The following is a 14,938-nucleotide window of genomic DNA, read 5'->3' on the forward strand; positions in this document are numbered from 1 at the left end:
TCCTCAAAGCCTACTCTGCTGCTCTTGCTCCTGAACACATACTCTCTCTCTGTTCTCTTCACCCTCTCATTTGCTCAAGGTCATCTGCCATCTGCTTGGAAATCAGCAAACACGACCGCTCTGCATAAAAAAATGTGCAAAAACAGATCCCTGCAAATGCACACCAATCAGCCTTCTCCCAATCATCAGCAAGGCTATGGAATCCATCATTACTTCTGACATCAAATCCTTCCTCTTCTCCAATGGCTTGCTTTCTGATCATCAATTTGGATTCAGACTAGGTCACTCTACGTTGGATATGCTGCTTCTGCTTTCCCAAAAATGGATGGAGATCCTCACTGCCACACATGAAATTAGAGACATCTCCCTTGACATATTGCGTGCTTTTGATACGGTCTGGCACCCTGTCCTGCTCACCAAACTCTCTTCCTATTGGTATCGAAGGACATCTCCACACATGGCTTGCAGACTTCCTCTCCTGTCGCAACCAACGTGTGGCCCTTGATGGAGTTCTTTCATCCCCTCTTTCTGTCCAGGCTGGAGTTCCTCAAGGCAGTGGTTTGGGCCCTGTTCTTTTTCTGGTTTTCATCAATGATCTCTCCGACTCTGGAAAATCCTGTATATCTCTTTGCTGGTGACTCCACCCTCTGCTGTACCATCTTTCATTCCTCAGATCAGCAAACCGCAGCTTCTTCGCTCTCTGCAGATCTGGATAAAATCACAAGCTGGTCCCACACGTGGAACATGTCTTTCAATCCTGACAAATCTCACACTCTCAGTATGTCTCTCCAAAAGGACTGTCTGGAACCCCCCCCCCCTTTCCACTCTACTTTCTCAATCATCCTCTTGAAGAAGTCCTTTCACTCAAGCTTCTGGGTCTCACTATCTGCCATGGTCTTTCCTGGGAAAGCCACATATCCAAACTCGCCTCCAAAGCCAGTCGCCAACTGGGCATCCTCCATCGTGCAAAGTCCTTCCTTGGCACACCTGAGCTCCTGAACACATACAAAGCTTTTGTCTGCAGCCTGATGGAGTACTGCTCTCTGATTTGGGCTGGTGCTCCTGCCTCTCACCTTTCTCGGCTTCACACTGTGGAAACCAAGGCATTTAGTATCGTTGGTATCTCCTGTAATGAGGCTGGGTCTGTGGGTCTCTTACTCTCTTACCGCAGGCAGGTTGGTGGTCTTTGTTTTCTAACGTCTCCTCTCCAGCCTGACCCTCCCTGCTCTGTCTGAGATATGTTCCCCCCTCCCACCATATTTCCGCAGGGTGCTCAAGGTCCGTCAGCATCCCCCATCTCGTAAAAGTTCCAAGAATCACTGCTCACCTTCACTCTTTCATTCCTTTTTTTTCCTGCCTTTGGAACAAACTCCCACACACTTTTCAATCCCACTCTTCCCTCCAGGTCTTCAAAACAGCTGTTCACCACCACCTCTTCTCTTCCCCCCATCCAATACCACAATATTTTCCCCCTTCTAATCAGCCCCAAACCCACCTCCTTCAAATTCCCTGCTTTCCTTCCTGAAAGTCCCAGTAGTGCCCATCTTGATTACCCTGTGTACCCCACTCCATCTCTCCCCCTTCCACAGATCTCCTCAAGTCTCTGTTCCACACTGTTTTTCCCTCGTTCTCCCACCCCACTTGTCTCCTGCTCCCCTTGTTGTATGTTATGTTTCTTTGCTCTCAAACGAGCCTCAACAATTTATACAATAAATAAATAAATCTCTTTGCTATCACACTCCAAATTGAGCCCAGCTGCATCCAATTTCCTTTGATCATCCTTGAGATGTCTAGACAACTTGATTAGAAGTCTCCTTGTGGCCAATTCAATTGATTGGACATGTTTAGAAAGAAACACACCTTTCTATATACTGTAAGGTCCCACAGTTGACAGTGCACGTCAGAGCAGAAATTCTATCATAAAGTCCAAGGAACTGTCCGTAGAACTCCGTGATAGAATTGTGAGGAGGCATCGACTTGTGGAAGGGTATAAAACAATTTCTGGAGTCGTTAAAGTTCCAATGAGCACAGTGCGCTCCATCATTGGAAAATGGAAAGAAAATGGAACGACCCAGATGACAGACTCTTCCTCGAGCTGGCTGTCCGACCAAACTTTGCCATGGGACAAGAAGGACCTTGGTCAGGGAGGTGATCGATAACCAATGTCCACTCTGACAGAACTACAGAATTCCTTGGCTAAGATGGGAGTACCTGCCAGGACAACAGTCTCTGCAGCACATCACAAATCTCGGCTTTACAGGAGATTGGCCAGACGGGAGCCACTCCTGAGATAATGGCACAAACACAGCATGCCTGGAGTTTTCAAAAAGTCAAGTGAAAGACTCTGAGAGCATGAGACTAAATATTCTGTCATCTGATGAGACGAAAATTGATCTCTTTGGCCTGAATGCAAAACGCTACATCTAGCGAAAACTGAGCACAGCTCATCACCCATCTAACACTGCCATCCTTACTGTGAAGCATGGTGGTGCAGCATAATGCTATGTTGATGCTTTTCAGCAGTAAGGACTGGGGGATTTGTAAGGACAGAGGGAACAATGAATGGAGTTGAATGCAGGCCAATCCTTGAGTAGAACCTGCTTCAGAGTGCAAAAGACCTTAGGCTGTGGCAAAGATTTAGGTTCCAACAAGACAATGACCCCAAGCATACAGCCAAAGCAACACTGGAATGGCTTCAGAACAAGAATGTGAAAGTCCTTGAGTGGTCCACCCAAAGCCCAGACTTGAATCCCATTGACAATCTGTGGAAGGATTTGAAGATTGCTGTTCACCAACGCTCCCCACCCAATTTTACAGAGCTTGATCAAATCTGCAAGGAAGAATGGAAGAAAATCTCCAAATTCAGATGTACAAAACTGATACAGACATATCCAAGAAGACTCAAAGCTGTAATCACTGCCAAAGGCGCTTCTACAAAGGATTGACTCGGGTTGAATACTTGACATTTACTTGACAATACAACATGACGGGTTGACATTTCAGATTTTCATTTTTAATGAATTTGTAAAAAAAAATCTAAAAATACTTTTTCAATTTGTCATTATGGGGTATTTTGTGTAGCATTGTGACAAAAAATTTAAACTTCATCCATTTTCAATTCAGGCTGTAACACAACAAAGTGGAACAAGAGAAAAGGGGTGTGAATACTTTCTGTAGGCATTGTATCACCCCATAATAACAATGTATCATAACTTTGCTGTTTTATTTATTGTAATTTGATCCATCAATTATCCCCATTGTCATATCGGTTGGTAATTCTCAGTTGTTTGGTTACATATTTACCCTGCGCACAAAAAGGTAAAAATGGAGTAACGCAATACGGGGCTTTCAAAATGACGAAATCTGCTCAGAATGCTCGGCGCATGTGCAGAAACCCTTCAAATTCGCAATCAATGGGACGTGTGAACTTCTGATTTGTTCCCTAAAATGGCTCAAAAAGCTTTTCAAAGAAGCCCAACATACTTGGAAATTACGTGAGAGAAAGTGGGAGTGTCTCGCTGCATAATTATGGAGTTCAGAGGAGACACCGAGTCTGGTTTGGGTGCTTCTTAACAGCGATGCGAAGGTCGTATCCAGAGGCTTGTGAATGCACAGGGTATGTTATAAATTGACTTTTAAAATTATGATTTTACTATTAATCATGGTGGGCTGTGAGTGCTGTTATATACATATATATTATATGGAAATATAGATATCTATAGAGATATAGATAAAGATATATACATACATATACATATATACATATATATATATATATATACATTCATATATACATATATATATATATACATATATATATATATATATATATATATATATATATACATACATATATACACACATATATGCATATTTGTATGTATATAAATATATATATATATATATATATATATATATATATATATATATATATATATATACACGTGTATATATATATATATATATATATATATATATATATATATATATATATATATACACGTGTATATATATATATATATATATATATATATATATATATATATATATATATATATATATATATACATACATATGCATACATATATGCATATATATATATATATATATATATATACATACATATGCATACATATATGCATATATATATATATATACATACATATATACATACATATATACATATATACCTATATATACATATATACATACATATATACAGATATACATATATACATATATGCATATAGTCGAAGCTAGTCACTGAAAACACACATACAGCACCTGCGTGAAAGGCCTCATTAGCATTCATACATTATTTTGGAAGCCCCGTATTGGTTTACTTTGTCTGTCGATTTAGCTCCAGACGTCAGTCCATGATTGAAGAACTACATAATTTCAATTGAATTGATTTTTTGTCTGCTTTGCATGCATCTTTGATGCATCAACTTTTTAAACATTTGTTAGGATGGTACAGAATTGGAGCAGAGAGGTCATCACTTTTCTTTGAGCTGTCTATTTTGGGTTGGATAATCTACCCATCTTTAAACTGAGACTTGAGTGCTTGGTATAGGCAGAGCTTTCCTTCAATGGCTGTTGTCCCTTGAATGGAGGTTAACTTTTGGCTCATAGGTCTGCCAGCATTACAGTTTTTATCAAAGTGAACAAAACTTAACAGAAAGCTGGCCAACTTTCAAATTCCTGATGAATGTGCAAGGGCGCAGAATCGGCAGCACAGCTGCACCTCGGTAATGATGCAATCAGCAGACAGAATTCGTAATTGAATCCCAATGCAATACGTATTGGCTAACGATGAGGGCTTTGAAGCTCGTTTTACATTCCCCACTCGATTCACCAGCTGACTAGCACATATAAATAATGGGCTGGGTGGATGGATCTCACCGAAAAGGTTCCCACCTCGCAGTTAAGTCTGGAAAAGTCAATAAATGTAAATTTTACGTGTTGCTGTCTCGACAGCCAATGGATACGTATCTAATTACATCAGATATTTACCACTAGGAATTGTGGGATATAACAATTCATTGACTGACGCAGCACGACAGATGATGATCTATGGGTCAATATTTTTCGATATGGCAGATGTTCAATTTGTTTTTGAAGGAGGGAGTTATCAAAGGTGCTATTTTACCATTTTTGGTGGTTGCCAACAACCATCCAAAAGAAACTACCGAAACACACATGCGATTTGGATGCCTCACTTCCTAAGCTCACGGATGTTTCTGTTGTTTTTAAAGTCAATCATGTCAATTTCCAAGCTCCTGGCAGAAAAATAATATGGTTCTCAAAAGTTATCGCAGCTTCATGATAAACGGGTGAAATATACAGTATATACACATTGGATGAAAGCATTAATGTAAGATTAGAGTTTTTCATGAAGAATTTATATCTGTATTCATTTCAAATAAACGTGAAGCATATGCGACATAATTGGGCTTCAGGTCCATATCTTGTTGCAATAAGAGACAGCAGTCAAAAGAAGGTGAAAAAGCTTACATTGAAGCATTACATGTGGCTTTAGAATGGAGTGAAAACCATCAATAATGAAAGTCAACAAATAGACTCTGTGTCCTGTTCACTTATTCTTTGTTCGTATGCAGCACAAGTCTGTGGGGGCATCATTCGCTGAGGAAGTGGCTGTGTTGCTGATCCAATGCTCTCTGCTGCTTCGGGCAGGAATTTGGAATTTGGCAATAGCCCACCTACTCTTTGTGAAGGACACCATGGCGTCATGCTGGCAGACAAGATTCCAGTTTAACGTCCATCTGAGGGAAGGGACACATTGATGAATCGCCCTACCTGTGAAACACCGGGATAACTGTTTACAGCTGGATCGAGAACCTAACCCAGCCAAGAGAGCTTGGAAGCGAATGTGCATACCTCTTGGCCATCCTGTCCACTTATTGCAGAGCATTCCACAAACTTCTGTTCTCTTGTGGTGAGCAACTACTGTTATGGAAGGATGCAATTCTGATCTGGCTTTCAAACCACCCACTCTGACTTTCACCATTCATGATTGTATCAATTTACATTCAACTTGATGCTCAGTCATGTCTGCCATCCATGATGGCAGGTGCAGCAAATAACTCCCACCATTAAAGCTTTGTGGCCATCTCTGAGAGCTTAATACCTCTGATGCTGCACATTATAGTGACACATTCAGTCAAGTCTGCAGATCTATGGCTTCCCTACCCAACGGTTGAAGCAAAATTATTTTACTTTGAATACTGAACCTAATTGCCATGTTTCCCGAGCTTATGAGCACCAATGCTTTTGTGACCAAGGACGTTGGCTGAATTTATCAGCTTTTGTGAAAAGACGATTGTTATTGGATTCATAGACTTTCTCTGACATTTGTGTTGGGTTATTATTGTGAATAGTGCTTCCTTTCTGATGATGCTCTGCATTTTCCTGATTATCTGCTCGATTTAATTTATATTCTCAGTCTCAAATGCACTGTAATTTCGGTTACAGAAACACAACGTCATGATGTACTACTTTCTGTTATCATTTAACTTGACTTGATTGCCTGTTTTTCAAATGTCCTTCGCCGTGATTTAATCAATTTGTGAATACGAATTTTAAAACCTTGTTGGTTTATATACTTAAATCAAGCTTACTTCATGATTCTTTCAGTGGTCTTCAGGGAAACCAAAGTCATATACAAAAGCTGAGATTTGCTCGATCTGGTCATGATTTAAATTTTTCTTTGCAGGCAAGTTTTGCTCTGTGGTCGGCCCAGGAAAGGTCATGGCTGATGGTGAGGCTGAGAAGTTCAAGAGACTGAACCTCTCCCAGTGGACAACCAACGAAATAGAGAGGTGGGTTTGTTTGAGGATCATGCTGGAGCGATTGGGTGAGACTGGGATTTTCCTGGATTGCGGGAAATGTTCCATTTATCAGACCAGTTTATAATCATTTTCAGATCAGCAGAATAGTTGAGGAGGAAGATAGGGGTCCCATGCACCCCCATGATACATTTTTTTAACCTGCATTTTTACAATCCCTGAGGTGTGTGGGAACAGAATTTCCTTTGTTCCCATTCCAAAAAATGTCCCATGTTGGTCGTTGGGCCGTTGTTTTGTCCGCCATCTTGGATTTCTTGGGATGCAAAAGTAAGGGGTAGGGGTAATATAAAGGACCTTTTCGCATAGAAAGAAATTAGTTACAGGTACAAATTAGGTATCATTGGAAAGGGTATGACCTGCACTATCACAATAACCCGTCAATTATTCAATTAGGGCAACGATGACGTCATCAGGGGTCAAAAGGTCACGTTAAAGGGCCACTAAGTCAAATTTCACGCCCATCCTCTTTGTCATCCACCCTGCACCTAAGTGGATGAATCTTTTGGATTCTACTTTGCTTGAAGGAAAATGTATATGTATAGGCAGTTTTAAAAATTCTAAAACAAATTATTTAACTTCAGTACAACATCATTAACCCTTTCCACAAAAATACCGAAAATATTGAGAAAATGTGGTTCTGCATTGAGTTTACTGTGTGAGTGTGTCCTTCGCATACAAATGATTAATTTCACTGTTTATTTATAATTTATGGCTATGGTTATTAACATTCTTTTTTTGTTACAGGTGAGGCCATTGTAACTACCTTAACACTTTAGTGGTGGTGTTAAATTTCGTCAACTGACAGTGTTGTCTTTTTTTGTTACAGGACGTGCAGACAACTGTGAATTTGATTAATGTTTTAGTGGTTGTATTGAATATCTGCTTGCATGCATACCTGCTTGTAGCTGTAGTTTATTGGTGGTGGATAATTAATTGCCTTTTTTTTCAGGTAACACCTATTATGGATTAGTGCTCCAGTGGTGGTAGTGCACGCTTAGTTGTAGTTAACTGGTGGTGGTGGCTTCATCATGTCAAAGGCAAAGAAACGCCGAACTGATCATGGTTGCAATTTAGAGGAACTGCAGATGCCTCCTCCTGTATGTATTTTACATGTGAGTGGCATACAGCATGGTGAATGTATACCACTACACAATATAAGGGGTCCTCCCCAGGAAAAGCTTGAGATGTTACATAATCTTCGTGAGAAACGGCTCCTTCAGTCTCATGATTCACCCGCTCGTATGGAAGCTGTGTGTAGGTTAATTCCAGACAATCTTGATGGTGTGGACCTAGAAATGACAGACTATCACCGGGGATGTGATCAAGCCTTTACCAAACATCAGGATCGTTTGAAATGTGTCGTACCAGACGATGAACCCTCAACAATTCGATCCCCTCATAAACCATCAACCTCTTCCAAGAACATTTTTCCACCAGAATGTATTTTCTGTGAAATGCTTGAGACGAAAGTTTCCGGAAGGACTGAACATTGTGTCCAGTTTGCATCTTTCAAGGGAAAGGAAGCAGCTTGGACTCATATTGAATCCCAAGCCCTAGAAATAGGAGACAATCGTTTACATCGCAAGGTGGCAGGCGAAGATTTGTTTGCAAGAGAGGCTCGTTTCCATAAATCCTGTCATAGTTCATTCAAACTGAGACATGTGAATTATTTACGTGATCAAGCCAACAGAAGTGTTGAAAACAAGCAAGATGAAAAGCTTGAAGCTCATCAAAGCTCATTTAATGTAGTTCTGGATTTTATACGTGAGAGGGTAATTGGGCAGAAAGAAGTCCTGCAACTTGGAACACTCCGCCACCTATACGTCCAAGAACTTGAACGCTGTGGATTTCCAAATCTAGAGTTCAGAAGTGATAAGCTGAAGACCTGACTTCAAAGACACAAAATCATTGAGTGCATTGCTTTCACAAAAGTGTTTCCTGGGGACAGGGGATGCATAACCTACAACCTGGTGTACAGCACAAGCATTTCTGTTGCGGAAGCAGTTACTTATGCATATAGGCTTGGTTCCAGAGACAAGTTTGAGGATGTTGCCTTGCACTTGTGCAGTGTTGTTCAGGGGATGTTCAACGAGTCAACACCACTTCCTTGGCCTCCTACAGCTGATGAGCTGGATGCCAGGGCATCAGAAGAATACCTCCCAACAGACCTGGTGAAGTTCCTGTCGACTCTTATCTTGGGTGAAGCAGATGTGGAAAAGTTTGAAAAGAGCCGACGTCTGGTGCTTTCAGTAGCTCAGGTGAGTTTTAACCACCTTTGCTTTCAACATATTTGGGACAATATCGCTAGTCCTCCAAATTGTATCTAGTTTTAGTGCTTTCTATCATGAAAATGTAAATTATTTTCTCTCCAAGATCCATTGGTTTCTTTTCCAGGACATCTGCCATGCTGTGACGAACGGAGAGTGGAAGTTACCTAAACACCTCCTCCTTTGCAGCACCATACGCCACCTTTATCTAAGCAAGCAGCTAACTAATATACTTCATATATTGGGTCACTGTGAGTCCTATGACTTTGGCTTGGAAGTTGAGACAGCACTGGCGGAAGCCGTTGGCGATGTTTCCTCTTCTCTCACTCCCCAAATTGCTACTGGTGAAGACAACGAAGTTTTTCATGTTGAGTGGGACAACTTAAACAAAATAACCACAAATGTCCATGGTTCAAATGTGGTGAACAGCACTGGAGGGATCATGATAGAGGAGGTGAAACCAAACACTGACATTGCCAACAAAGATAGAACCCTCGCACTCAAGCAGCGGAATAAGACTCGTTGTTTTGAAGTTGGAACCCCACCAACATTGCCCCCTTTTCATATTTATGGTCGAGTTGGGCCCAAGTTTCCAACAGGGGCTAAGTTCAGTCCACCCATCGAAAACGATAAGTTGTAATCAGAGTGCATCCAAGAGTACCGTTTGTGGTTACTTATGCGAATGGTCACTGGCAGTAAAGAAACACAACTAGTCCCTGGATTTGGTGGCTTCATCTCAGCTACTGGCAAAAAACCGTCTCGAAAGTATTCTGGTCTCCAAAGCCATATGATCCTGAACAAGGTTGGGAAAGAAATGATGAGGGTGTTTTGGAGCCAGTGTGGTCTTGCGGCCCAGTACTTCCGCCTACCTTGACAGACTTAGTTGAGAAGACTACGGAAGAGATGGAACAGTGTGATGATGACATTGAGGAAGAACAGTCCAGCCAAGATAGTGACTATGAAGAACCTCTCAGTGATAACGAAGACTAGATTAAAATATGAATATTGAGAATTGTGGCAGTCCTAATAATGTTTCAACATTAATTAGTTGTGGGCCTGCGTATTATAGTTACTCGTTAACACACGATCTCTATATAATGCATATTCCCATATCAATTAGTAAGGAGTGGAAGTGAAAATACCAAGAGAATGATACATAGACTGTATTTCAGGACTCATTGGAACATGTAAAGCCTTTTACCATAACAAAAAGGCAGAGAAAACAAATATGTGTCAAACTGCAATTTCACAGGAAACTTATTACAAAAATTCATTTTTTAAAATTTTTTCAGTATTTTTGCGGAAAGGGTTAATGATGTTGACCTGAAGTTAAATAATATGTTTTAGTTTTAAAAACTGCCTATACATGTGCACTTTCCTTCAAGCAAAGTAGAATCCAAAAGATTCATTCACTTAGGTGCAGGGTGGATGACAAAGAGGATGGGCGTGAAATTTGACTTCGTGGCCCTTTAACGTGACCTTTTGACCCCTGATGACGTCATCGATGGCCAAAATGAATAATTGATGGGTTCTTGTGATAGTGCAGGTCATACCCTTTCCAATGATACCTAATTTGTACTTGTAAATAATTTCTTTCAATGCAAAAAGGTCCTTTATATTACCCCTACCCCTTACTTTTGCGTCCCAAGAAATCCAAGAAATCCAAGACAAAAAAACGGCTCAATGACACACATGGAACATTTTTTGGAAAGGGAACAAAGGAAATTCTGTTCCCACACACCTCAGGGATTGTAAAAATGCAGGATAAAAAAATGTATCATGGGGGTGCATGGGACCCCTATCTTCCTACTAGACTATTTCGACATTGGTGGGGAAATGTAATCTGGACACACACTTATCGACATAACTGACCTCTGGGGAACCTGAATGGTAATCTGTGAATTTCCACAACCGTAACACTATATATATATATATATATATATATATATATATATATATATATATATATATATATATATATATATATATATATATATATATATATATACGAGGTGTGTTCAAAAAGTATCCAACCTTAATTTTTCGTGCGTAAACAAATGAAGCTAGGGAGGCGTGGTTTGGTGCACTATGTAGGCGATCCGAATTCGTATGCGTGAATATTTTCCCGCCTGCAGAAGCTGTCAGTCGCCGACAGACCGCCGATGAGTGAAGAAGTGTAAGTGAGCACCGTCGGATTTTCGTTTTTGACAAAATGACGGAAAAACTTGAACAACGCTACTGCATCAAATTTTGTGTAAAGCTTGGCGATTCCCAAGTGGAAACGATCCGCAAGATTCAACAGGCCTTTAGGAACGAAGCAATGGGCACCACACAGATAAGAGTGGTACAACTGCTTCAAAGATGGTCACACATCAGTGGAAAGTGAAGCACGTTCTGGTAGGCCCTCAACATCCCGAAATGAGATCGTCATTGACCAAGTGAGGACCCTGCTGATGCAGGATCGTCGAATCACGATCAGAGAACTTGCAGACGAGGCGGGTGTCAGCATTGGATCCGTTCATTCCATTGTGACTGAGGATTTAGGCTTAAGGGGAATCTCAGCGAAGTTCGTGCCAAAGCTGCGAACGATCGAGCAGAAGCAACTCTGTTTGGAGATCGCACAGGACATGCTGGAGACTGTGAACAGCGATCCCAACTTCTTCAACACAGTGATCACTGGCGATGAGACCACAGTGATCCGTCATTTTGTCAAAAACGAAAATCCGACGGCGCTCACTTGCACTTCCTCACTCATCGGCGGTCTGTCGGCGACTGACAGCTTCTGCAGGCGGGAAAATATTCACGCATACGAATTAGGATCGCCTACATACGTGCACCAAACCACACCTCCCTAGCTTCATTTGTTTACGCACGAAAAATTAAGTTGGATACTTTTTGAACACACCTCGTATACATATATACATATGTATGCATACAGTGTTTACATACACATTGGAAAATCATATCCGAATGACGTTGTTTCGTATAACATCGCAGTTTTTGGAATACATCCACAACTTGCCTTTATTCACATCGTTAAGAGGAGGGGTCATGACGGATGTTTTCTTTCACAATGTCGTGAAATTCCCAGATCTCCTTGGACAAAGACATTCATAATAACATGGATTTTGTGGTCCCTGGTCGAGTGGTTTAAGAGAAAATAGTTGAAAACAGACCGCTGCCTTATTCTCTCCCGAACATTAAAAAAAAACCCTGTGTTTGAAGCAAAAACGTGCCCACTGCCTACGTGAATATATAATACATCGTGGTTATATAGCTCGGATATATTCCAATATTGCACTGGCCCATAGGCTGGAACCAAAGGACTGAAGCCTGAGGCCTATGCTTACTTTGGCCTTCATAAGGCCCATGGCACCTATCGGCTGCAACCATTCAACATTTTATGATCCCTTTAACAGTCGCTTTGGTCGTTTTACATTGAAAGGAAAACTTATCGGGAGGGCATTGCGGTTGTGAATATGACAGCTCCGAAGATGTCTTTGACTTCGCATATCACCAATTATAGTGGCCGTATGTTTTTTTTTTTCAGGGGACAATTCTGGGTGAAGTCAGGCCAGCTGTCCAACCAATGGGTGTAAATGAATGCTGCACATGGACAGATGGACAAACAAGCAGTTTTGGGGGTTTTTTTTTTAATCGTTGAGGAACATTACTGGGCCCAAAACATTGCCTTGGCGTCGTGGGGAAATCCAGCATCAGGAGGAAATGGATGACTCATGGTGACTGAGTAAGTAAAGGAAGTAAGAAATCTAGGAATGCAGACAGCCTTCCAGACCACAGGCAGAGAGCTTGGCAAGCAAAGCAAAATACCAGAATGTGTCGAGTGTCCGATACATCTCCAGGTAGATGGTCCCAACATTTTGTTTGAGATTTAGGTCCTCCAACCATTGCTGCGATAGAAGCAGAAGAGTTGAGTGATTGGGATGGCTTTGAAGGTGGAGTTGATACAGCAGGTGGTGGATGTTGTCCGGATGAGTGGGGGAGTGATGTCTGTGAGACTGATTGCTAAAGGGGATTTGTTAAATGTATTTTCAGGGTACGTGCCATTGCTGGGATACAAAGAGCTGGAAAATGAACGGTGTTGAAAGAGTGTGAACGATGTGGTCAGAGGTTTTTTTCCAGAGGAGGGGTGATTTTGGAGATTACTCCAATGGGTACATGGCTATCGAGGAGTATAGAATGGTGAAGGTGATGGGACCAAGATGGAGAATATATTTTGGAGACAGCAGAGGGTTTAGAACTATTTGTAGCAAGCACTGTTTTTCTGTGAGGGAATAACATAAGATCAACTTCAAATGTAGGCCTGAGAGAAGCCAGATAAATTATTTCCTTGTGAGGCAAAGGATAGATGTAGGATAGGACAAATCAGAAAGGGAGGACAACAAAGATAATCAGGGTGTGGAAGCTACAGGGTGCCAATCCATAGATTCAAGAAAATGATTGATTCAACAAGAAGTCAGGCTCCAGAGGGACTGGAGAAGTGGATGAACATAAGTGGTCTCTTGGGAGGCAGCAGCTAAGGTGAATGGTAAAACTAAGGGAGTTGGGATCAAAAAGGAAGAGCAGTGGTGATCGGTTCTTTTAAAATTTTTATTCCACGGTCATTATATTTTTTAAATGCCTCTATTGCCGAAGTCACTGGTGGTATTATGTTTTCGGGTTTCCCATCCATCCAATCTAATTACCTGCACCACCGAAGATGAAGGAGGTTATGTTCTCACCCCTCGCTGTCTGTTTGTTTGTCTGTGTGCAAGATATCTCAAAAAGTTGTGGACGGATTCAGACGGAACTTGGTGGACACGTTGGGTGTGTAGCAAGGACGAATTGATTCGATTTTGGTGAAGATCCAAATCTGGATACGACAATTATTTAATTTTCAAAGTGATTCTTCACCATTGAGAGATGGGGCCAAAATGATATATAGCGTGAAATTTCAGAAATGTTTTGGGCCTGATATGTTCTCGTGGATCAGGCTTTGCATGGTGGAGGTATGCGCTTTACCCAGTGCCCTTCTGGTTTTATCTGTTTTCTCTGCAACCACTTATCTGATTGACATGAAATTTTCACCATAGGTGTGACTACTCCTGTAGAATGTATAAATAATAATAATAACAACGTCACAAGTCACGCGGTGTTGCAGCCATGTTGGAAAAAGGAAAACATTGGGACCTCTGTTTCTCTGAAACCGCTCCATGGAAAAAATTGAAACTTGGCACACAGCAAGTACTCCCCATGTGAAACGAGTGTAATTCTTTTTAATGATGTCAAAGGTGGCTTTGTTATGATGTCATAATTGCATCCATCGAACGCTTTATCCGATCAGTATGAAAATTTGAGGTTCATCTTGGCCTAAATTGTATGGGGGAAAAACAATTGATGACATTATCAGTCACGTGGTTTGGCAGCCATATTGTTTCAAACATAAAAACCTTCAAAAATATTCTTGTCAGAAATGGCTGAACATATCGAGGCAAACTTTTACAGGTATGACCACCTATCCATAAGGAACAAAAAGTTCTCCACTGATGACATCATAGGTCACAAGGTTTGGCAGCTCTAAAAAAAATTTGGGGGAAATGTTTTTTTTTTAAATCCTCTTCTCCAGAATGGCTTGACAGATCGAGGGTAAACTTCACCCACATGTTTTCCAAACCTTGGGGATACCAATGGACCCAAAACTCTGCCTTGGGGCACTCCAGCCTTGACAAGGAGAGGAGATTGAAGGATTCCATTGAAAGTCAGTTATTCAAAAGTGGAGTTTGTCTTGGATACCATAGGCAGAGA

At 41.1% G+C, this 14,938-nt stretch overlaps 1 pseudogene; it reads left to right on the forward strand.

Moving 5' to 3' along the window:
- Positions 1-7,495: 7,495 nt before the first annotated feature.
- LOC147030535 (uncharacterized) lies at positions 7,496-10,400 on the forward strand (annotated as a pseudogene).
- The last annotated feature ends 4,538 nt before the right edge of the window (positions 10,401-14,938 follow it).

Source organism: Eptatretus burgeri, chromosome 3 (assembly GCF_056783735.1).
Source record: "Eptatretus burgeri isolate ZD-2024b chromosome 3, Ebu_testis_v1, whole genome shotgun sequence".
Lineage (NCBI taxonomy): Eukaryota > Metazoa > Chordata > Myxini > Myxiniformes > Myxinidae > Eptatretus > Eptatretus burgeri.